We start from the raw sequence: 23403 nt of genomic DNA on the forward strand, positions 1-23403 counted from the left end.
GACTTCCTCCATTTAATTTACTTACGCATCTTGTTCAGATGAGCATGTTACCTGGTTATGGACTTTAAACATACTGTGCTAAAACAGAAGAATTTATCTTTGCCATAGTATGGGATCTCAATGAAGTAGGAGCTTTGTTGCATGATATAGTTCTATGATGATCAATGGGTTTGACTTGGTAGAATGTTTTGTTCACCATTTCCAAAACAAGCCTTTAAAAATAGTGGATCATGTAATTTACTCAAAAAAATGATCTAACATATAAAATGACTTAATCAGTGAAATTAGATGACAGCATTAGTTTCTCAAGGCTGGCACCTGACTAGGGCTTGGGTTCACAATTCTACCAGGAGCTGGCTGTGTGGTTACAGGCCGGTGTCTGTACCTCTCTGGGACCCAAATTTACCTTGAGGAAGAGTCTGGACTAGTTGATCCCTAAGGTCTTACCTGCCTCTGAGCTTTGACACCTAAGGATGACCCCTTCACAAGGAAAATTTCCTTATATATCATCTTTCATATGGTACAATCATTGAATTAAACATGCTGTTAGCATGTTGAACTATATATCTGCACCTTCAATTTCTTCTGAAAGCCCAGTGTTTTATTTTCATATTTCATGAAAGAAAGGAATGAAATAGAGAAAGATAATAAAATGCTTAACAGGCAAGTCTCCGCTTATACCTCATTTGTTCCACTGAACTTGATCAGCCTAGTTTGGCTCTTCCTCAATGTCAAACCAGAGTGAAAATTTGGACTAGTTTTATTTAATGTGGAAGGATTCGATTGAACAGGAAAAAATATCTGATTTGAGGAATTTTGAAAAGAGAAACAAAATTTTACTTTTTTTTTTTTTAAAAGAAACAAGTCAACAATCCAGCTAAGAAGTCATGGCCCTCAGACAGAGGTGCTTCAGGGTGGTTTAAACAAACCAATAACACTCATCAGGAACAAATTATTTTGTGCAGGTAAATGAGTGCTTCAGAAGCGTCTGAAGGAGATTTGTTTTCTTAAGCAGATGAAGTATCTTCTGATTAACTTTTTCAGACTATCCGTATTAACAGAACACTTTTTACCTATAGTTTACTGAAGACAAAGTCACAATTATTAGTCTAGATTAAGGCGGTTTACGGAACATGATCTATAGTTTAGAATTCTACCATCACCTAACAATCATTTAAAATACTGACGCTGGGTTTCCCTGGTGGCGCAGTGGTTGAGAGTCCACCTGGCGATGCAGGGGGCACGGGTTCGTGCCCCAGTCCGGCAGGACCCCACATGCCGCGGAGCGGCTGGGCCTGTGAGCCATGGCCGCTGAGCCTGCGCGTTCAGAGCCTGTGCTCCGCAACGGAAGAGGCCACAACAGTGAGACGTCCGCGTACCGCAAAAAAAAAAAAAAAAAAAAAAGAAAAATAAAATACTGATGCTGTTTCATAAGTAAAATTTTAGGAAAATGTTACAAAAATCTATTTAGACTTTACTAAGTCTATGGGAAAATAATAATTTTGTGTATGTGACCACGAAAAGCTGTTTATGTTCACAATTTTGTTTTAAAGGATAAATGTTTAAAAGATGACGTCCAAGGGCTAAAACTTCCCTCGGAACCAGTGCCTTAACTACTGATAAAAACAAAATTAGCTGGGTGTGGGTCACAGCAGGGGAACTATTTCTCTAGGGCTGCTGGGGGACTTTAACGCTTCAGTGACACCCACAGAATGAATTCCTCTCTTGAAACAACAAAAGCAAACTACTTCAAGCTGGATTTCTTTGTTTTTCATTCCAACACCCCATCTCCAGCTCAACATGATAAAAAGACATGAGCTTAAAAATTAGATAATTGACAAGGACCAGCTGTATAGCACAGGGAACTCTACTCAATATTCTGTAATAACCTATATGGGAAAAGAATCTGAAAAAGAATAGGTATATGTATGTGTGTAAAAAAATCAACTACGATGTTCAATAAAAAATAAAAACAAACACCTGGCGCCATTTGAGAGGGGCCACTCTAAGGCACTCTCAGTTCTTTCTCTCTTAATGGCAAGAATCGAATGTAAAACGTAGGGCCCTTCTGACCCTGAGATGGACGGGCCAGGATGGCTGGCTGGGTGGCAGTGGTGATGTAACAGTTGTTTTCTGGATGGGATCCAGTGTGGTCAGCGATGTGGAGAGAAGCTGTCTTCACTACGCAGAGAAGGTGACTGTGTGTGCTGAGCCCTGGATGGGAGGTGGGGTGAGGACCTGAACATGTGGACGGAAGCCAGCCAGTGGGGGGCAGGGAACTGACCCATGTAGAGTGGCTGGTGAAGCCGAGATGTGGATGCCAGGAACCCTCCAGGTGACAACCCATCAAAGTGGCTGAAACAGGGGTCCCTGGGGAGAGGGCCACCCAGGTCGGGAGGCAGCAGATGTAGGCGGGGGTGAACGCACGTGTGTTGGAAAGGGCACAGGTGTCTGAAGCTGAGTCTCTACAAGTGACTAAGTGAATGTTGCTTTAAGCTTCTGGGCACAAAAGGGGTCTACACTGAACAGGGCTTTACCTTCAACCCAAGCTTGTTATCTACCCATGGTCAGGCTCTTTTGGGCACAGCTGGCTTACGAGCTGCCATCGGAGGCTGTGACTTTCACTGATTTTTCAGCAATAACCCAACAGTCAAGCTAAGACCGTGTTATCCTCTTGTTGCCACGTTGATGAACAGATTAGGAATCAAGACGCTGGATGTGGATGGAGCCCCCTGGACATGACCCAAAAGAATCAGGATCACTAAGGAGGCAGCTGGACGCAGTTTGGGGCAGAGTGGGAGAAGCCGGGCCTGAGGAAGAGCCCGAGTCTCTGTGGAACCCCTGTCGTGGAGGCCACGGGAACCCGAGAAGGGGCCCATGCAAACCGGGGTCAGTGAAAACTCCAGTAACTCATGTCCACGAACAGCCTACCTAAGACACACCTGGGGCCTGCCATATGCGGATGGAGAGAGACACTGAAGGCGCATCTCTCCACCGAAAAGCCTTTGGAGTTACGTGCCAAGGCTCCACGACTCAGGGACGCAGGGGGGCTGCACGAGGGAGAGCGGCAAGGAGGGACCTGGTCAAGCTCAAGGGATCATTGAGTTCAGGGGAGAGAACAGCAATCACGGCACCTGTGGGGTGTTTATTCTGCACCAGGCACCGCATGCGGGGCTTTACGCACCTTATGGAATTTAGGCCTTTTAGCATCTAGCTGAGGGAGGATTATAAACTCATTCTGCAGAGGAGGACCTGAAGATCTCACCCAAGGTCACAGTCAGAATGAAGTTCTGGGAGGGGACACCTGCCCCTCAACCACCACATGCAAAGTACAAATTCTGTACCTTGAAGGAGACAGGAAACCTTCAGGAATACAGTGCCTCAAGGGGAAATAAAGATGCAAAAAGGGACCACAGGTGCACAGACCACAGTCTACAGGAGGGACCTCGGTCATTGTGCAAATCAAGGGTTCACTACCTCCGTTCACTACTCTTCCGAAATGATTTCCTTTGTAGACATTTGCCTAATAGGTCTTCCTACTTAATCTTTGCTCTTATCTCTAATATATGCTTGTCCCACATGGAATTTTCCAAAGGACTCCGTTTGGTAGATGCTTTAACCAGAGACGGTCAAACGCACGACGGACCATCACTGGGGAAAATCAAGTGTCATTCCACGAGGAACAGAGCTCCTTGAACAACTCAGAGAGAGAAGTGGGTGGAGGCAGAGTGCTTCCAATTTCGTTTCAACAGGAAACAGGCTTCAAGCAAACTCTCCATGACGCAGGAGCGCTGTTTTCTGTTTCTAACACTTCGCTCTAAACAGTTACTCTGAAATGTGTTGATTTCTGATCACTACGTACACCCTTTGGGTTAAACTGTTCCAATAGTGACGACCTAAAGCTGATGGTGTTAAGGAGACCCATTTTTTTTAATGTAATTAATGTGTTTTCGTGAAATAGGCCACGACGCCCCTTCTCCCGGTCCCTTCCCTCCCCAAACAGGCTGTTTTTGCAACGCTCAGGGTCAAACTTGCTCTCAGGCAGGACACGACCCCGGGAGGCCTCAGGCAGCCCAACATGTCAAAAGATAAAATGCTTTGCAAAGAGAGAAATTCCTTAACCCTTCCAGAGAACAGCAGATGAAAATGATCTTTCTCTTATCTCTAGCTTTCCAAAAATTGCCTGTGCAAGCAAGCAAGTGGAGCGTGTTTTTTTGCAGCATTTTAGAAGACTGGCGGGACATTTTCGGGGAAACAAGCCTGGGTGTACGTTCTTTTGATGGTGAGGAGGTGACTGTTCAAAGGGCAAACAGAATCACAAGGCCCTAGAGACAACTGTCTAAGACTTGCTACCCAAACTGTGGTCTCTGGACCAGCAGTAGCTCGTCACCTGGGAGTGGGTTAGAAATGCAGAGTCCCAGGCCCTGCCACACCTGTAGAGGCTGAATCTGTGGAATCAAACGCAGTCTGCCCAGCGCCGCTCTGGCTCAGCTCTTCCGACTCTAGCCAGGATCTCAGAGCAGCATCTGATGTGCTTTCTGTGGACTCTGTGTCAGCGATCGGCGCTTCCAGGGGAGGGTGACTTCCCAGTGAAGCCCCCTTCCCCCAGAAGCCTCGCGATCCCGGGCCCAGTAGGGAGGGCATCACGGGGCCAAGTTCAGTTATCACCTTGCCCGATAAGCAGGGGTTTGAATGACCTCCCCCCGTTCCATCGGTTTGGTCACTGGTCCACTTTCCACATTCTTACCCTCGACAGAGTTTCCAGAAGTACAAAGGAGGCCACTGGCCAACCTCCTCTGCCCTGAAGAAAAAGTCCAGCTCAGGCTGCAGCCCTCACTGGCCGAATGCCGCCAGGAGACAGCTGGCACGCTGTCTTGCAGAGGAAGCATATTTTGCATTAGTTTGACTTTGCAGACGAGCCGTCATCGTCTATCTACCCCAGTAGTTTTCATGCAGCAGTTCAAATCGAGTGGAGAGCGAGAGAGCGGCCTGCGTCAGTAGCTGCAGGTGCGCGTTTCTGTGGGCTGTGCCTCTGGCCCCTGAGCAGCATGATTCGTGCTGGGATTCTGAACAGAAAGTCCCCAAACACTGCGTGCCAGTTCTGCCCAGGACTCCCGTCTTCCCAGCTTGCTTCCCTCCTGCTGGCGTCTGTCTGGGCTGTGAGTCAGATCCCAGCTCCCACGCTGGACCTGCACTGGACACTGGGCTCCCAGGACCGTAACCCTGGAGCTCACAGGGCTCTGGCTCGCAGAAGAGCAAGCGTTCCTTCCTTAGGAGTCTTCCACGGCGCCTGTGCCCGCCCTCCCATCACGAGCACAGCAGAGGCGGCAAGAGCCACCTCTGCTGACTTTCTGTCTGGGACTCTGACCCTCTGGCTGGCCCCTCGGCTTCCCTGCTGCTCCCTCGTTTCAACCCTGCGATTCACAATTGCAGAGGAATGAGTATGAGTTAAAGAGACGTATTTAGCACCACTAACTTAAAAAAGAAAAAAAAACCCACAGCAAGATGGGTGCAGGCATCCCGGAGGCTCTTTATGCCAACCCCTGATGCCACCCCTGGCAGGTGGCTGCTTCTGGGACCCCCTCCTCCTCCTGGGTGTCAGGTTACAGCATCCTGACAGCTCCCACCCAGACCGTGCAGAAGAGAAGCTCAGAGTAGCTAGTGAGCCTCGAGCGAGCCCGTCTTTGGGATCCGAACTACTGATGTGGCTAAAGGCCCTTGAACTCCCGCCACAGGATTCCAGGGGACTGGCTACAGGTTCTCACTGGATCGATACCTTTGTCCATTGGCTCCTCTCAGATTGAGAGGTTCAGCAGAGGGGGACTGGGGCAGGATGAGACCTCGGGCTCAGTGTGTCAGAAACAGTGCACCGAAGGACCCACTCTATCAGGGAGCGGTCAACGTCGGCCGGAAAGCGAGACCCACGTCAAGAGGAGAGGGGCCACCAGCGAGCCACGCAGAAGCGGGAGGACCGATCTTAGAGACCCAAGCACAGAAGCCCCGTGGCCAAGAGGCCCACGTGCTTCTCCTAAACTTGACTCTAACCACCAAAACCTACCAGCCAAGAAAACAAAGCTGAACTTGAAAACAATACCTTAGAAAAGCACAGGAATATTATTCAGCCTCAAAAAGGAAGGGAATTCTGACACATGCTTCAGCACGTCTGAACCTTCCAGACGTTACGCTAAGTGAGATCAGGCAGTCACAAAAGGACAAATACTGTATGACTCCACTTACATGAGGTCCCCAAAACAAGCAAACTCATAGACACAGAGACTAGAGGTTCCCAGGAGCTGGGGGGGGGGAGGAGCGAGTTACTGTTTAATGGGACAGAGCTTCACTTCGGGATGATGAAGAAAGTTCTGGAGATGGATGGAGACTGCACATCAATGTGAATGCTCTTAATGCTACTGACTTGTACACTTAAAAATGCCTAAGATGGTAAATTTCAGGTTGTGTGTGTTTTATCACCGTTTAAAAAAAGGATAAAAGAATCAACAGAGGTTTGCACAAGATAGATATACAAGAGACCTGAGGTAACATTAATAAGATCATTTTCAAGTGATTAGTTTACAAACACTGTATGTCTGTAGTGTATGTGATGTATGAATCACATGTCAAAGTTTTATTTTTTAATTTCAGGAAATTGATCTAATTTTTTTTTTTTTGCGGTACGCGGGCCTCTCACTGTTGTGGCCTCTCCCGTTGCAGAGCACAGGCTCCGGACGCGCAGGCTCAGCGGCCATGGCTCACGGGCCCAGCCGCTCCGCGGCATGCGGGATCTTCCCGGACCGGGGCACGAACCCGTGTCCCCTGCATCGGCAGACGGACTCTCAACCACTGCGCCACCAGGGAAGCCCTGATCTAATTTTTAACACATGAAATGCTTAGCAAGTATAGAGAGCTAAGACAACTTTTTAATGTGAGGAGTTAAGAAAAACCTCATGAAGGCTGCCTTTTTTTCTCTGTTTATCCTTAGAGACTCTAGTTAATTAAACCCAACCAGGAAGAAAAAGCAACACGAAGGCAAAAATGTTGGCAGAATAAACAGCCTGTCTTTTGTCCTCACTCAACAACTAAAAGGATTAGGATTTTGCTAAAGGTACTGTAACTAGAGAGAGACAATTCTGAAAATGGAGGAAACGTACGTTTATATGTACACCCCCTTCTAAGCAAGTTTACTTTCTTCTGAGATACTGCTCTGGCTTTGCTCTCTCACAATGTTAAAATGGCTTTAATACAAAACAGAAGTGATGGTCCAGGTTTGACTTTGCTCTGGGAGCAGGCCTTTCTAACCATCTGAAGCATCAGCGTGGTGCAGACAGACATTCCCTGTTCTGGAATTTCTAGGCAGGAGTCAACACTCTTTTCAACTGCATTTACTTCCTAATTAAGGAATTTTGGGACTTAAAAAAAAAAAAAAATCCAGAGCGAGCATGACTAATCTTCCTTCCTTCCCCCTCTGGAGTAAAGTAAGTCATTTATTTCTAGAACATGAAATTCCAATCAGGCGAGAAGCAGAAAGCAGTTTGGGTGGAACAGTCAGATACACGGTCGTTTCTGCTTGACCTCTTAAATGCACAGGGAAGGATTCACTGACTTTAGTTTCTGTGGAGACCAAAAAGGGTGCTGATTCTCTGGAGGATTTCTTATACCATGAAGGATACGCCTGTACCAGCATCCATGGAGACGGATCACAGAGAGACAGAGAGGAAGCCCTTCACCAGTTCCGCTCAGGAGAAAGCCCAATTCTAGTGGCTACCGCTGCGGCAGCAAGAGGACTAGACATTTCAAACGTCAAACATGTTATCAGTTTTGATTTGCCAAGTGCTACTGAGGAATATGTACGTCGGATTGGCCGTACAGGACATGTAGGAAACCTTGGTCTTGCCACCTCATTTTCCAATGAAAGTCATGTAAATATCACAAAGGATTCGTTGGCACTTGTTGTTGAAGCTGAACAAGAAGCACCATCTTGGTTGGAAAGTATGGCTTCTGAGCACGACGACAAGGGTAGCAGTCGTGGGCGTTCTAAGAGATTGAGTGGATGACTTGGTGCCCAAGACTATGGACAAAGTAGCAGTTCTGGCGGTCCTAGCTTTAGTAGTAGCCGTGCAAGCAGCAGCCGCGGGGGTCGAGGTGGTCATGGCAGCAGCAGAGGATGTGGTGGACATGGCTATGGAAGCTTCTACAATAGTGATGGATACGGAGGAAATTACAGCTCTCCGGGGGTTGACTGGTGGTGCAGCTGAATCCGCTTCGCAGCAAAATCACCATTTCCAAAAAGCTAATATGGAAACCACATGTAACTGAGACTATATCGTGTAGCTTCAAGAACTGGTACTACGTAAAACAGATAGCTAGTGGGAAGCAGCTGCATAGCACAGGGAGGTCAGCTCGCTGCTTCGTGACCACCTAGAGGGGTGGGATAGGGAGGGTGGGAGGGAGACGCAAGAGGGAGGGGCTATGGGGATATATGTATGTGTATAGCTGATTCACTTTGTTACACAGCAGAAGCTAACACACCATTGTAAAGCAATTATACTCCAATAAAGATGTTAAGGAAAAAACACACAAAAAACTAGCACTGCATTACCAGCTGTGATTCTCCTGAAAATTCAAGGGAGCTCAAAGCCAAAGGAAGAAAAGAAAGGAACAATCAACAACCCTATTAAGAAGTTGGGGTGAAGACTTAACTGCTGTAGTTTGGTTTAACTCCCCTTCTGCTTATTCCCGTCCCCAATTGCATTTATAATTTTGTGACTGAGGATCATTTGTTCGTTAATGTACTGTGACTTTAACTCCGGGCAACTTATTATTATGATGTCCTGTTGGCTCAGTAATGCTCAAGTTTTCGATTGTTTTGACAAAATAAATTCACCGAACTTGGGCTAAAATCAAACCTTGGCACACAGGTGTGATACAACTTAACAGGAATCATCAATTCATCTGTAAATATTATGAAGGAAAAAATCTTGGGCTGTCTCCTGCGTTAGGACTTTTTGGTACTTGCAGAGAGGGTAGGAAAACACCTTACGGTAGAATTAGTTTCCAATGTGGCAGCCTGTACTAAGTTGAAGTTCTGAGTTGCTCGCTCAATCCTGGATGGGCACTTGTAGTCCTTTAAATAAGGCGTTCCGGTCATGATGAGATGGCATGTACGAATACATCCATACATTTTTCAAAGCACTCTTCGAAGTTAATGCAAGTAAATACAGCAATTCCTCTTTTAATGTTTAGGTTACTAATTCTAAGCTAGGCAGATGTGGGCATATTATTATAGGAAAAGTTTTAAAGTTTTGATAACAAAAGTGTTCAGGGGAAATTTCACCTAATTAGATGTTTCGAACGCCTGCCGTAAATAAAACTGAAGTGGTAGAATGGCTGACCATGCCAGTGACCAGTGCTTTCAAGGACCTGCTTGGATTTTGGTGTTTAATGCATGCTAGTGTTGATGTTTTGTGGTCAAGAGGATACGAGCAGGAGGGGTTGCGCAGCAGGCTTTTATTTTAATGCAGATTCTCTTTTTTCTGTTTAAGCTGCGCTGAAATGTTAAAATGGCTTTTACACTTGTAGAATTTGTAAATCAGAGTAGCTACAAACTCTGAAATTCTTGAGGTCACACAGGTTGGCAATATGTACTGAACTGCACAAGGTGTTATTTCTATATAGTGCAGTTTTAATGTATTTTAGTTGCATAGGTTTCCATTGTATTTATAGTTGCTTTCTGCTAAATCTGACCAAAGATGATTGTTCACCAACTAAAAATGCCTCTGCCACTTGGAATTCTGTGCTCATTTTGTGGTTGGAATATAGTGATCTTTATAGACTAATATTTACAATGGCATAAGGCGGCAAAAATTTCTTAAAGTGCAATAGATTTTCAAGTGTACTGTGCCTTGTTCTAAAACTTTATTAAGTAGGTGCACTTGACGGTATTGAGGTCATTTGTTATGGTGCTATTTCAATTAGTATAGATTTAGACTCTTGTACATTTTGCCCATAAATTTTTACAAAATACTTATTTTATTGTACATTCAGAGAATTTTAGATATATGTCTTGTGTGTGTGTGTCCTTAAACTTCCAATCTTATTTTGTCTCTTGGAAATTGTTGAACACAGCGTGTTAGGAACTAGATTCTAAAATTTTATTGGGGACCATGGAATGATAGTTGAGAAGAAAACTATTTGCACACGACAGATTTTAGATACTTTTTGCTGCTAGTTTGTGTAATATTTATTGAACATTTTGACAAATATTTATTTTTGTAAGCCTAAAAGGGATTATTTGAAAGTTTAAAGAAACTTGACCAAAAGACAGTACGAAAACACTGGCACTTGAATACTGAATGTCACCATACGTGAAATAAAATATTTCAGGGTAGTGTGAGCTTTTAATGTTAAGTCCTATTAAACGTGAGTCAAATTAAGCTGACCCAGCATTGGCAATATAGGTAGCTGTAACTTTCTGACAAAATTTAAGGCAAAACTGGCAACTTGAAATTATAACATGCCAAGGTTTTGATACATTTGTCTTAAAATATTAACGAAACACTTCTAAACACTGCTGTGAAGTGTCCACATTTTCAAAGTTCTCGGAGTTTTATTTAGTACATATTTTGTTTGGTTTGGTTTTCAGTGTCTGGCATATTGTGGTTCTCAAACATGTGGGTATCTTTGTGTATGGCCATAATCAGTGACTTTTAGATTCAGTTTTGTCAGCCAGCAATATTTTCAGTAAATAAGAATGGAATTAAATTTGCTGAATGTAAACATCGAACCTCAAGTCACTGTATGTTTAGTAATTGCTTAATGTATTAGTTTTAGGTGCTAGCACTGTTTGAAATTCCCTTAAGTCACCTGAGGGTGTCCCCGGGGCTGGGCCCCCCACCAGCATTCGGGAGTGTCCCCCAGGTGACGGCCATGGCAGCCAGGTTGACAGACACTGCTTAACCCAGATGCCTGCCCCCCACCCCACCCCCAACCCAGCAGCAGCTCACTCACAATTTCACAAAGCTCCCCAGGTCATTCTCACCTCCTGACGGGCGAGGTCCACTGGTTTCATAGGAAACTAGAGGCAAATTCTGCATGTAAGTAACTGCTGTCAGATCCACTTTTGAGCAAAGTTTTACATCTAGAAGGGCACAGGGTGTCAGTGAAGAAATTTTGGAATGGGAGTGAAAAAGAGATAATAGAACCTGTAAAGAGATATCTGTATCTCTTCTCTCCCCAGCTTCTTTGATTGGTCTCCACTGACTTGAATTGGGAGAGGCTGGCTTTTGTCTTCTATCTCCTGGCAAGAACAGTTCAAGGGGAAAAGGAGAGTGATGTGCTGATACAAGTACTCCTGCTGGGAGGGGAGAGAGGGAGGGGAGACGGGTGTGTGTGTGTGTCCACTTATAACTGGATGGAGGGGTCCCTTCCCTGGTCGGGGTACACTTTCCTCCCTGCACAGGCAGCCACAGCTGAGTGACCTGGCTGGACTTCCTTTTTAATCAAGAGCAGACCTGGCAACCGTACATACTCTTCCTGTAATTGAGTTGCTCTGGTTCCTCAGAGAATCACTTGGGAGAATATGAAGACGGCATTCTCCTTCGAAACCCCAGGAAATCTGTTAAGGCTTTGAAGGAATGCTTCACACCATGCCTCGAAGGCCTATTCTTCTGTGATGCTGCGAAACAGACCCGTTACCAGCCAGAAAGGTTGCTGAACTGACCCCTCCTTTGACGAGCCTTCTTTTAAAACAGGAATGATCTCTGCCCAAATTGTCATTTTGTTTTTAACTTTGCAGCTTTTTAGGACTGCAATGAAAATGAACGTGTCTGCTCTTCTGCACTTTCACAAAAGCCAAGGCAGACAGCTGAAACATCACTGCTGCACCATGCGACTTCACAACAAGAAACGCATTGATTTTTCCAGCCTCTGTCATCTTGAAATTGATAAGCAGACACAAAACCTGATGTCTACACGCACTGGTAAGGTTTACAAATCATTTCAGACTGTTCGCTGCTAATATTCCTTGTTTTGCAACGGGAAGGGGGAGGCTGGGCCATAAAAGCTGATGACTAAGACGAAGGAAATCCTGTCTGAGCTAAGATTGTCTTGGAGGGGAGGGGCGGGGCAGGGAGGGAAGCTGCCAGACCTGGTGGGAGCTGTAGGAGAGGAAGGTGCTTTTCAGATAGGAAAGGAGAGTCTCTCAGGCCCGTATTTGGTCCTTCATTGCAACTTGGAAGGTTGTTACAACTCGGACCGTGACCAAGTAAGGAAGAAAGGGAAGGGGGTGATTTTCCCCCTGGAATTTCCAGCCGCACTCTTCTTGTTTGAGGTCACCCACTGGCCTCGCTCACCTGGGCGCTCAGGAGGAAACGGGTGGGTGTGTGTCCTGTTCATCCTGGCTGTGGAACCACAGCAGCGAGTGAGCACTGCTGAGGCCCTGTTAGGCAAAGGCTGGGGGTTCTCTCCGCTCCTTCGAGAAAGACACCCTTTCCTAAGGTTCTGTGGTGTGTTTTCTGTGCCACATTGCCAAACAAAAGCCTCTAGAGTTTTCCTGCTTTGTTAAATGATACTTGGGTCTCGGAATCCTTCGAACAAAATGTTCTTTGTTTGTAAGTCTTTCCATTTGTTCTGGAAATAATTTAGTTACACCTGGACCTAACTTTAATTAAAATTAACATTCTTCCCTTGGCGGGCGTTTTTCAAACTTAAGAAAATACAAACAACTGTCCAAAGGCTTTGGGAAGACTCCCCTGCGCCCATCTCGCCAAGTGGACACGGGAGCGTCAGCGAGCGTGTCCCCAGCTCAGGCTCCTGGCATTACAGCTCCTCCCTACCAGGCAGGGTCCAGTGCCCGTGGCACCCAGAAGTGTTAGGACCAGAACCTTCTTCCCCATGGTCCCCTCCCACATCCCTCAGTCCCGCTGGCCTGCTGTGCCCACGCCACGTCCGCCTCCGCCCGAGGGCCTGTCTGAGCAGGGACCCTCCTCTCCTCTGTCCCCAGGGCCACACGCACTGCATGTGTGTCACGGCAAAGAGCCCGCAATGGCTATTCTCTCTAAAGTAGGGCCTCTGCGGGCTGCCCACTCCCCACGGACAGCACGTTTAACTTCAAAATTCCATCAGACAGTTGGATACTCCTACCCAGAACACACAATCACACGCATACACACACACGTGCACATGCTCAGAACATTCCACTTGCTGCCCCTGGCCTGTCCTCTGGGACACAGCCCCGAGCCCACGAGAGGATTGACGTACATGACTTGTGAGTGAACACTGGTCCTAGCAGAATCGAGACATGTTGTTCGGCGAACGGATTTCACATCAGTGAACTTGTGAACTTGTGACACAGATACTAACATTCCTGTTTGACACATGAAGAAAAGGAGATAGAGAAGGAAAAGTGGCTTTTCCTGGTCACTGGACTCCATCCCAGATGCGCCAACGCTTTTTAACAGGCCACGCCTGTCTACCTGCTGGCATGTGGGAACTCCAGTGGAAAACATCAGAACAGAAAAAAAAAACAAAGCAGGGAAAGCAGACCCCGAGGTAGGGACGCTGGCGCTGGTCCAGGAAAAATGGAGCCTGTCATCATAACACTGCTGTCCACGGGGGTCCCTGCACAGCTAAAGTAATTTTAGGAAGGGCTCTTACTCCCCAGGGGGTTTAAGTAAATCTTTCTCCAGGTCAGGACTAACTATTTTCCAACAGCCTCTCTATCTGCGCCGAGACAATGCTGTGTTTGCATGCCTCTGCCCCCCACGTGCCTGTGGAACATTCACCTGGGAGTTCGAAGAGGACCCGGAGAAGGAGAAGGGTTTGGGGACTCTGTCCTGCTGATCGGACCCCCCGTCCAGCTTGTGTGTCCCCCTTGGTCATCCTCCAGGGGTCTTTCCTCATGCAGCCATTCTAGTCTTTGTTTCTCAGAGTTTGGGAGCCGCTAGTCATCCACACTTGTAGGTCAGCCTCTCTGCAGAGGGACTCCAGAATGAACAGGTCTGCCTGATGCGTCCTCGAGACCGTCCTTCTCCTCCTGCCTGGGCAGCCCTTAGGGAGAAAGGAGCTCGGGTCCTCCAAAGGGCGCGTGTGTGTGCGCTTGTGGGTTCTATGTTCTCTATTTCTCTCTCTCATCTCCATGTCTATGTATCTCTCCATCCATCTACTATCTATCTATCCATCTATCATCTATCAATTTATCTGTCATCTATATCTATCTTTCTCTGTCAATCATCTACCGTCTATCATCCTTCTATAGTCCATGTAGATAAATAATATATACATATATTTACATATAATATACATATGTATATTTTACATAGCCAACGTTTTGCGTATTTTGAGTATGCACACATACTCTATGGCTAGGGATTTGTTGGCCTAGCACCATGGTTAAGAGCCGAGGTTATAGAACCAGCCAGTCCTGGGCTTCACTCCCAACTTTATTCCTTATTGACCTTAACAAGTGCCCTAACCTGTGTGCCTCAGTCTGCACATCTGTAAAGTGGGATAATCACAGAACTGTGGGTGTTTAGCGGCTAATGTGTGTCAGTGGCTAGGATCAGTTCCTGGCACCAAACTGCTGTGTTTCCCCTGTGGGAGATTTTAGCTGTTCCTGGGGTTCTGAAATGCTAGAAACTTCCTTAGGGGTTCCTCTTTCTTATGTTGATCCCAGGGGAGCCCACAAGGACCCTCCCAGGGGACCCCTCCTTTTCTCCAACCTGGAGCCAGGGGCAGGGGTGAGGGTAGAGGAGGCGAGAGGGCTCCCCATTCCCTGTGTCACTCCTTCCTGACATTAGTTTGAAATTATTGCCCAGCTGTTGATAATAGCCTCTCTTTTTTCTAATGGACAAACCACAGCCTGGGAGGCATCCCAGGGAGCACGTGTCTTTGACCGTGTCCACAAGCAGAAGCTCTTTCCTCTGCTCTCATGGGGCCCACACCACTCCACAGAGTCAGACACACACCCAAAAGTGCTCAACACGCAGAAAAACACACTGTTACGTAATTCCCACCAGGTACCAGAAAATCAGTCTGTAATTCTTCTGTAATTCCCACATGGGAGATCACTGAAGGGGGCAAAAACAGCAAAATAGGAATTTTAGGGCCTGAAACAATCCCTCGGAAAAAAGGCAAATCTTTCACAGACAAATCAGCACTTCCTTTATCACCAGGTACAGACAGCTGTAGCCAGCGGGGGGTAGCATTTAATTGGGGAAAAACAACCACACCGGGAAAAACTACATTTTAATCTAATCTTTCCTAGTTGTTCCGTGACTGTCCTTCTCATCCAGAAGGTTTGTTTCAGCGCTTTCAGCTTGCTATATACCTTCACTCATTGATGGCACAGATGCTTTACTGGGTGCCTGCTGTGTTTCAGGCCCTGGATCTTACGATGTCGCCGTGAATGAGACAGGAGGAAAGACGTCATGTGCCCTAAGCCTTGGGCTGCGGTGGCAGAGATACCAGTGGGGATAAAATTACGTGAGAAAAGACAAACGCTTAATGTCTATAGGGCTTAAGGATGATGACTTAAAATCCCGGCTCTCTAATGGTAATTTTGGGAGGGCACTTTAATTAGACTCTGCAATGGCTCATTTCCGAGGGACAGGGGCTCCAGCTGGGCGCGGGATTCTGACACTGGCTACGGGAGGCCTCTGACAGGCCAGGGGCAGGGTGTCCTTTAGGTCACGGGGCTTCAGGCTACTTCGAGGAGAGAGAGCTGGCAATGGCTGCTCTGTTCCTGCAGGGTGGTGACACAGGCAAAAGCGCCAGGTGACAGCCGCTGGCCGTTGGCCATCCTTGTTCCTGGTCCTTGTCCCCAGCCAGTAGAAGTTATGGCCACTTGGAGAGTGCTCACTCCAAATTCTGCAGCGGCCTGCAGCAATGCAGGGAGTGCGTGTGGAGGGGGGCTCGGGGACCCTGGACGTGCCACTTTCTCATCCTTGCTGTCCCCTGGGGGTCCTAGGCGTGCAAGAAGCTGGGGGTGGGCTTTCCTTTCCCACACAGCCAGCCCCTATGGATGGGACACGGGAGCCAGAGGTGTGAGCATGTAAAAGCCTCCTGGAAATGACACCGTCCTGCGAACCTGCTGTGCCATCTCGAGCTCAGGAAACAACTGTGCAACCGTGTTCCTGCCCTGGTCAGTCGGTCAAGAAGAGGGAGGCCATTGTAGCTCAGCCCTGGAGGCCCTCGGAGACGCCCAGCGGTGGAATCTCCATTGGGGCGCCTTCCCTCCCCTCTCCCCATAAAGAACCCCACCCAAGTTAGGGGAACAAAAGCCCTTTCCCCAAGCAGGGGCCACTTCTGCTAGACTTCCAAGGACACAGAAGTGCCTTTTGTTTGCTTTTTTCTATCAGCGCAAAGCATGGGGACACTGTCTCCCTTTTCTGGATCCCCAGTGTGCAGCTCTGCTCGCTCTGCACCTGTCCAGACCAAGCATGCCAGATGGGACAGATGCATGGCTTCTAAGGGCAGGTTTTTATTCTGAAATGAGTTATATTTGCTGAAAAGCTGCAAAGAGAATTCGGAGAGTCCCCATACAACCCTTCAGGCAGACAGGATGATGTGATGTCAACATCTTACACAACCTCAGCCCATTTTGTCAAAACTAGAAACGAACATGAGCACATGCACTAAACCACAGACTCTATCAGAATGGCACCAGTTTTTCCACCAATATTCTCTCTCCCTTCCAGGATCCGGATACCGCACGGCACTTAGAGGAGCAGTTTCTTTACAAAAGAACTTGTTGCTTCAGAAGGCAGCCTCGTTCAGGGTGGCAGAATCCCGTCGGAACAGAACACCCAGTGCACAACAGGAGCGGCAGGAGATGGGAGACCCCGACACAGAGACCAGGTCCAGGCGCCCGCGGGCTCGGAATCTAGTGGGTGGGGCGCAGCTGCTCGCATGTCCCTTGAAAGTCACTCCCTGACCGCATGGAGGGGGCTGGAGAAACCCACGCAGTCTCCCTAAGATTAGACACCTTCTAATCTTCTTTCATGGTTAAAAAAAAAAAAAATCACACAGCCCCAGGGGGGCGATGAAATTAAGGTTAGTGAGTCATTCAGGCCTGTCCCAGGAGAGTCTCCTTGGCGGTGGAAGCAGCCACCAGGGTGGTGGCAGGAGGTGACCACCAGATAACCTGCCTGGCCTCTTGCCCCAGCTGATCAGGTATCATTCACTGGGTTACAGAAGCTCCCCACCCCCAAAGATAAGAAGCCTCAAGCAGCATACTTTTTTTTTTTTTTTTTTTTTTTTGCGGTACGCGGGCCTCTCACCGCTGCGGCCCCTCCCGCCACGGAGCACAGGCTCCGGACGCGCAGGCTCAGCGGCCATGGCTCACGGGCCCAGCCGCTCCGCGGCACGTGGGATCCTCCCGGCCGCGGCACGAACCCGTGTCCCCTGCATCGGCAGGCGGGCTCTCAACCACTGCGCCACCAGGGAAGCCCTACACTTATTTTTAAGTCATCTCTGGAGCAGCCCAAATGCCAGCCTGGAACAGCATCCCGCTTCCAGCTTTACAGCTGGGAGTGGTGAGGGCCTAGCCCAGGGACGGGCCTGGGGCAGGTTGAGGGGGGCGGGCCCCGTCCTCAGCTCTGACTCTCCAACTCACCGAGGTGACTGAATGCCCGGAGCATCCCAGCACGGACGGACGCCAACCCTCCCTCAAAGTGTTAAGTGACTTGCTCTGGGGTCACCCAGCCAGTTAGGAGCCACGCTGGGGTGGCATTTGGTTGCCTCCATCACTGCTGTGCGGTCCCCGGTCCTGGGGGCCACCAGCTCCCCGCAGAACGCCCAGCTTACAAGCCGAATCAGCCAGGGCCGGGGTTCCCAACCTTACCTACCACCTTCCACGCCGGTGAGACCACCACCAGCTACAGCGGGAGGCTGACTTCACATTTTCCTCTCAAGTCCTCTAATCAGGTTCCTAATCTGACAACTCCTTTTCAGATTAAAAGTACAAGACATTCCAAAACCACCACCTTCTAAGCACTGACATCTTCGTTACACCATCGTCATCGATCAGGTTTATCTCCATTGCACTTTTGTTTTTCTCTCGCATTTTCTCTCTTACTTAATTGAAGCGAGTCACCCATTGGTCTGTCACCAAAGGAAGACAGACAATCCTTTGATTTTTATTATTTTACCAAAATCTTTGTTTTCTGTTCTAGAACTTTTTACTTGAATTGCACTTTTTTCCCCCTCTCTCTCTGGTTCTAAATATACCCACGGGCAGTGGGAGAGCTGTGGTCCCTATGTCCCCCTTATACCTGCATCTGTTCTGTGATGCTATGACAAGTCCCTGGTGTTATTGACTGTGGCCAAGCCATGCAGGGAGGCTTCCTTTAAGGGCCTCCAGAGAGCTGGAGATTTCCTTGTTTTTCCATTAACAGAGGAGGAACGTTGTGAAACTTCCCTGCTTCTTGGGGGCGCAGATTGTGAACAACTGAACTAGAGCCCCAGGGAATTCTGCAAAAGACCTGATCTCTAGGAGTCTTAACTCGAGCATGGAAAGCATGTGAGCACCGTACATTTTCCGTAACTTAGCATTAAGCTGATTGGAAGGAGAAGAGAAAACCTTAAGGACGTATTCCTTCTTTTTGAGAGGGAGAGGACTCAAATCAATAATATTAGAAATGAAAAAGGAGAAATTACAATGGACACTGCAGAAATACAAAGCATCCTAAGAGACTACTACGAGCAACTCTATGCCAATGAAATGGACAACCTGGAAGAAATGGACAAATTCTTAGAAAGGTATAACCTTCCAAGACTGAACCAGGAAGAAATAGAAAATATGAACAGATCAATCACAAGTAATGAAATTGAAACTGTGATTAAAAATCTTCCAACAAACAAGAGTCCAGGACCAGATGGCTTCATGGGTGAATTCTAGCAAACATTTAGAGAAGAGTTAACACCCATCCTTCTCAAACTCTTCCAATAAATTGCAGAGGAAGGAACACTCCCAACCTCATTCTGTGAGGCCACCATCACCCTGAAACCAAAACCAGACAAAGATACTACAAAAAAAGGAAATTACAGACCAATATCACTGATGAATATAGATGCAAAAATCATAAACAAAATACTAGCAAACAGAATCCAACAACACATTAAAAGGATCATACACCATGATCAAGTGGGATTTATCCCAGGGATGCAAGGATTCTTCAATATATGCAAATCAATCAATGTGATACACCATATTAACAAACTGACGGAGAAAAACCATATCATCATCTCAATAGATGCAGAAAAAGCTTTTGACAAAATTCAACACCCATTTATGATAAAAACTCTCTAGAAAGTGGGCATAGAGGGAACCTACCTCAACATAATAAAGGCCATATATGACAAACCCACAGCAAACATCATTCTCAATGGTGAAAAACTGAAAGCATTTCCTCTAAGATCAGGAACAAGACAAGGATGTCCACTCTCACCACTATTATTCAACATAGTTTTGGAAGTCTTAGCCACAGCAATCAGAGAAAAAAATGAAATAAAAGGAATACAAATTGGAAAAGAAGAAGTAAAACTGTCACTGTTTGCAGATGACATGATACTATACACAGAGAATCTTAAAGATGCCACCAGAAAACTACCAGAGGTAATCAATGAATTTGGTAAAGTTGCAGGATACAAAATTAATGCACAGAAATCTCTTGCATTCCTATACACTAATGATGAAAAATCTGAAAGAGAAATTAAGGAAACACTCCCATTTACCATAGCAACAAAAAGAATAAAATACCTAGGAATAAACTTACCTAAGGAGGTAAAAGACCTGTACTCAGAAAACTATAAGACACTGATGAAAGAAATCAAAGATGACACAAACAGAAGGAGAGATATATCATGTTCTTGGATTGGAAGAATCAATATTGTAAAGATGACTATACTACCCAAAGCAATCTATAGACTGAATGTAATCCCTATCAAATTACCAGTGGCATTTTTTACAGAACTAGAACAAAAAAATCTTAAAATTTGTATGGAGACACAAAAGACCCCGAATAGCCAAAGCAGTCTTAAGGGAAAAAAACGGAGCTGGAGGAATCAGACTCCCTGATTTTAGACTATACTACAAAGCTACAGTAATTAAGACAATATGGTACTGGCACAAAAACAGAAATATAGATCAATGGAACAGGATGGAAAGCCCAGAGATAAATCCACACACCTATGGTCAACTAATCTATGACAAAGGAGGCAAGGATATAAAATGGAGAAAAGACAGTCTCTTTTGCATTGGGGAAACTGGATAGCTACATGTGAAAGAATGAAATTAGAGCACTCCCTAACACCATACACAAAAATAAACTCACAATGGATTAGAGACCTAAATGTAAGACCGGCCACTATGAAACTCTTAGAGAAAAACATAGGAAGAACACTCTTTGACATGAATCACAGCAAAATCTTTTTTTATCCACCTCCTAGAGTAATGGAAATAAAAACAAAAATAAACAAATGGGACCTAATGAAACTTAAAAGCTTTTGCAAAGCAAAGGAAACTACAAACAAGACGAAAAGACAACCCTCAGAATGGGAGAAAATATTTGCAAACGAATCAACGGACAAAGGATTAATCTCCAAAATATATAAACAGCTCATGCAGCTCAATATTAAAAAAAAAAACAACCCAATCAAAAAACGGGCAGAAGACCTAAACAGACATTCCTCCAAAGAAGACATACAGATGGCCAAGAAGCATATGAAAAGCTGCTCAACATCACTAATTATTAGAGAAATGCAAATCAAAACTACAATGAGGTATCACCTCACACCAGTTAGAATGGGCATCATCAGAAAATCTACAAACAACAAATGCTGGACAGGGTGTGGAGGAATGGGAACCCTTTTGCACTGTTGGTGGGAATGTAAATTGGTGCAGCCACTATGGAGAACAGTATGGAGGCTCCTTAAAAAACTAAAAATAGAACTGCCATACGACCCAGCAATCCCATTACTGGGCATATACCCAGAGAAAACCATAATTCAAAAAGACACATGCACCCCAATGTTCACTGCAGCACTATTTACAATAGCCAGGACATGGAAGCAACCTAAATGTCCATCGACAGACGAATGGATATAGAAGATGTGGTACATGTATACAATGGAATATCACTCAGCCATAAGAAGGAACGAAATTGGGTCATCTGTAGAGACATGGATGATCTAGAGACTGTCATACACAGTGAAGTAAGTCAGAAAGAGAAAAACAAATATCGTATATTAACGCATATATATGGAACCTAGTAAAATGGTGCAGATGAACCGGTTTGCAGGGCAGAAATAGAGACACAGATGTAAAGAACAAACGTATGGACACCAAGGGGGGAAAGTGGCGGGGGGTGGTGGTGGTGGTGGTGTGATGAACTGGGAGACTGGGATTGACATGTATGCACTGATGTGTATGAAACAGATGACTAATAAGAACCTGCTGTATAAAAAAATAAATTAAATAAAATTCAAAAAAAAAAAAAAGAGCATATTCCTTCTTTTTCTTTTCTTTCCTTGGGGGCAGGGAAAGGTGTGGCAGCATGCAGGAATGGCAAGAGAATCTTCCAGAGCCTGAAGCCCTGGAAATCTGAGCTGGTGGGAAGGCAGTCTGGAGCCCACCATCTCCTCGGGCATACGGGGCCTGTGTGTCCAGCTCTCCTGGCTGCCTCTTCATAACCTGGAGAATCTAAGTTCTCCCCGGCTGAGGTCAGGAGGTCAGCCCAGCCCATAGCACATCTGATCTCCAGGAAGGTCTCTGTTCTCTGGAATTCTCTTCCCCCCAGAATCGCACAGGGCTGCCCTCTTAGATCTTCAAGGCTGCTGCCCCACGTCTTGAGATAAGAAGCAATAGTGCGGTACAGGGGCTCATGAGCCCCGGGGCAACCTGCCTTCAAAGCCTGGGATGGTGGCCGTTTAGGACGGGCTGTCTCACGTGCCCTCAGGCCGGGCAGCAGCCTGACGACAGGTGCCACACATCCAGGGTGCGTGTACCCACGCTGGGTCCTGAGCCCAGGCTGCCAGGGGACTGCTGCCGTCCTCTCTCCCTCTGGCCACCAGATCGTGCTGGGTCTCCCTTGCTCCGGGCTCCTGCTCTATAGAGCAAAGCAGAAGAGGAGGTGGAGGGGGACTCCTCTTCCCAGAAACCAGTGGGTGGGCTTTGTTCTGCCCATCTCTGTCCAGAGCAAGGAAAGCACAGTTAGGAGACTCAACTACTGAAAATCAGTAGTTGACTTACCATACCAGTTCTGACCCTGGGAAACCAAGCAGTGGGGAGTTGCCTGGGTTCAGATCTGCTGCTTACAAAGAGAGACACCTTGGGCAAGGTGTTTAAACTCTTTGTGCCTGTTTTCTTGTCTGTAAAATGGGGGTAACAAATGTTACCTACTCAGGTAGGTGTGTTTTCCTACGAAGCGTAGATGGATTAAGACGCAAAAATTGGCACATAGCAAGTATTCATTAAATAATTATTTACCATCTCTGCTACCCATTTTCCGTTGCTTCTGCTACAAAACTCTTCAGGCTACAGCGAGCAGCCCTCTTCACCGAACTGACCTACCCCTGGGAAGACTCTTTGGCACAAACGGGCAAAGACACAGGATTCTTGAGTGTGGCAGACAAATAGGGCAGGAGCTGGACTTGCCACGATGGGAAAGATGTTTTAGTAAATATAGTTAAAGGTTAAGGCATTATTTCTTGAGTAACAGCTCTTAAAGCCAGTGGTCAATGAGAAGTTAGCAAGTGGAACATCCATCGTCGAACATCATAAATCCCACGTATCGATGTGTCTCCAGTAAAATGACTCAAGTATGTTTGCATGTGCAGAGTTAGAAATGCCATAAGCTGGCAAGTGACTCCAATGCCTTCCAACCTAATACTCTTAACTCAGTGGCTCCCACACTTTAGCATCAAGTGGGAATGCAGACTCCCAGGCTCCACCCCCGAAAGTCTAATCAGAAGATTTGAGATGTGGATCAGAGGTCTGCTTTCCAGGTGAGTGTAGGGGTCCAAGGACTGTCCTCTGAGAAGCACTGCTAGGCAATAAATGCTCTGGGTCCCACCCAAGGATCAGGGAGCAGAGACTCAGATGAGTATGCGGCATCTAAGAGGCTTTGGAGGAAGGCACAGGGGTATATTACATGTAACGGGCTGGGGGATATTCTCTTCTGTTCAATGTATGGGAACGCACGCTCAGGATTTATGAGACCAGGGCAGAGCTGCCTTTAGTACCCAGGTCTTCTGACATGAACACCACTTTTAGGATCAATGCCAGAAGGAAAACACTGATGTTATGAAAGTGGTTCTAGGGGCTTCTCTGGTGGCGCGGTGGTTGAGAGTCCGCCTGCCGATGCAGGGGACGCGGGTTCGTGCTCCGGTCCGGGAGGATCCCACATGCCG

At 46.7% G+C, this 23403-nt stretch overlaps 1 protein-coding gene and 1 pseudogene across 2 annotated transcripts in view; one reads left to right on the forward strand and one right to left on the reverse strand.

Annotated features, from left to right (window-relative positions):
- The window catches only part of COL4A2 (collagen type IV alpha 2 chain), a 177392-nt gene that overhangs the window by 151586 nt on the left and 2403 nt on the right, over window positions 1–23403 (reverse strand). The window lies entirely within an intron of this gene.
- Window positions 7482–8420, forward strand: LOC137211042 (ATP-dependent RNA helicase DDX3X-like; annotated as a pseudogene).

The sequence above is a fragment of the Pseudorca crassidens genome, chromosome 18, assembly GCF_039906515.1.
Source record: "Pseudorca crassidens isolate mPseCra1 chromosome 18, mPseCra1.hap1, whole genome shotgun sequence".
NCBI lineage: Eukaryota > Metazoa > Chordata > Mammalia > Artiodactyla > Delphinidae > Pseudorca > Pseudorca crassidens.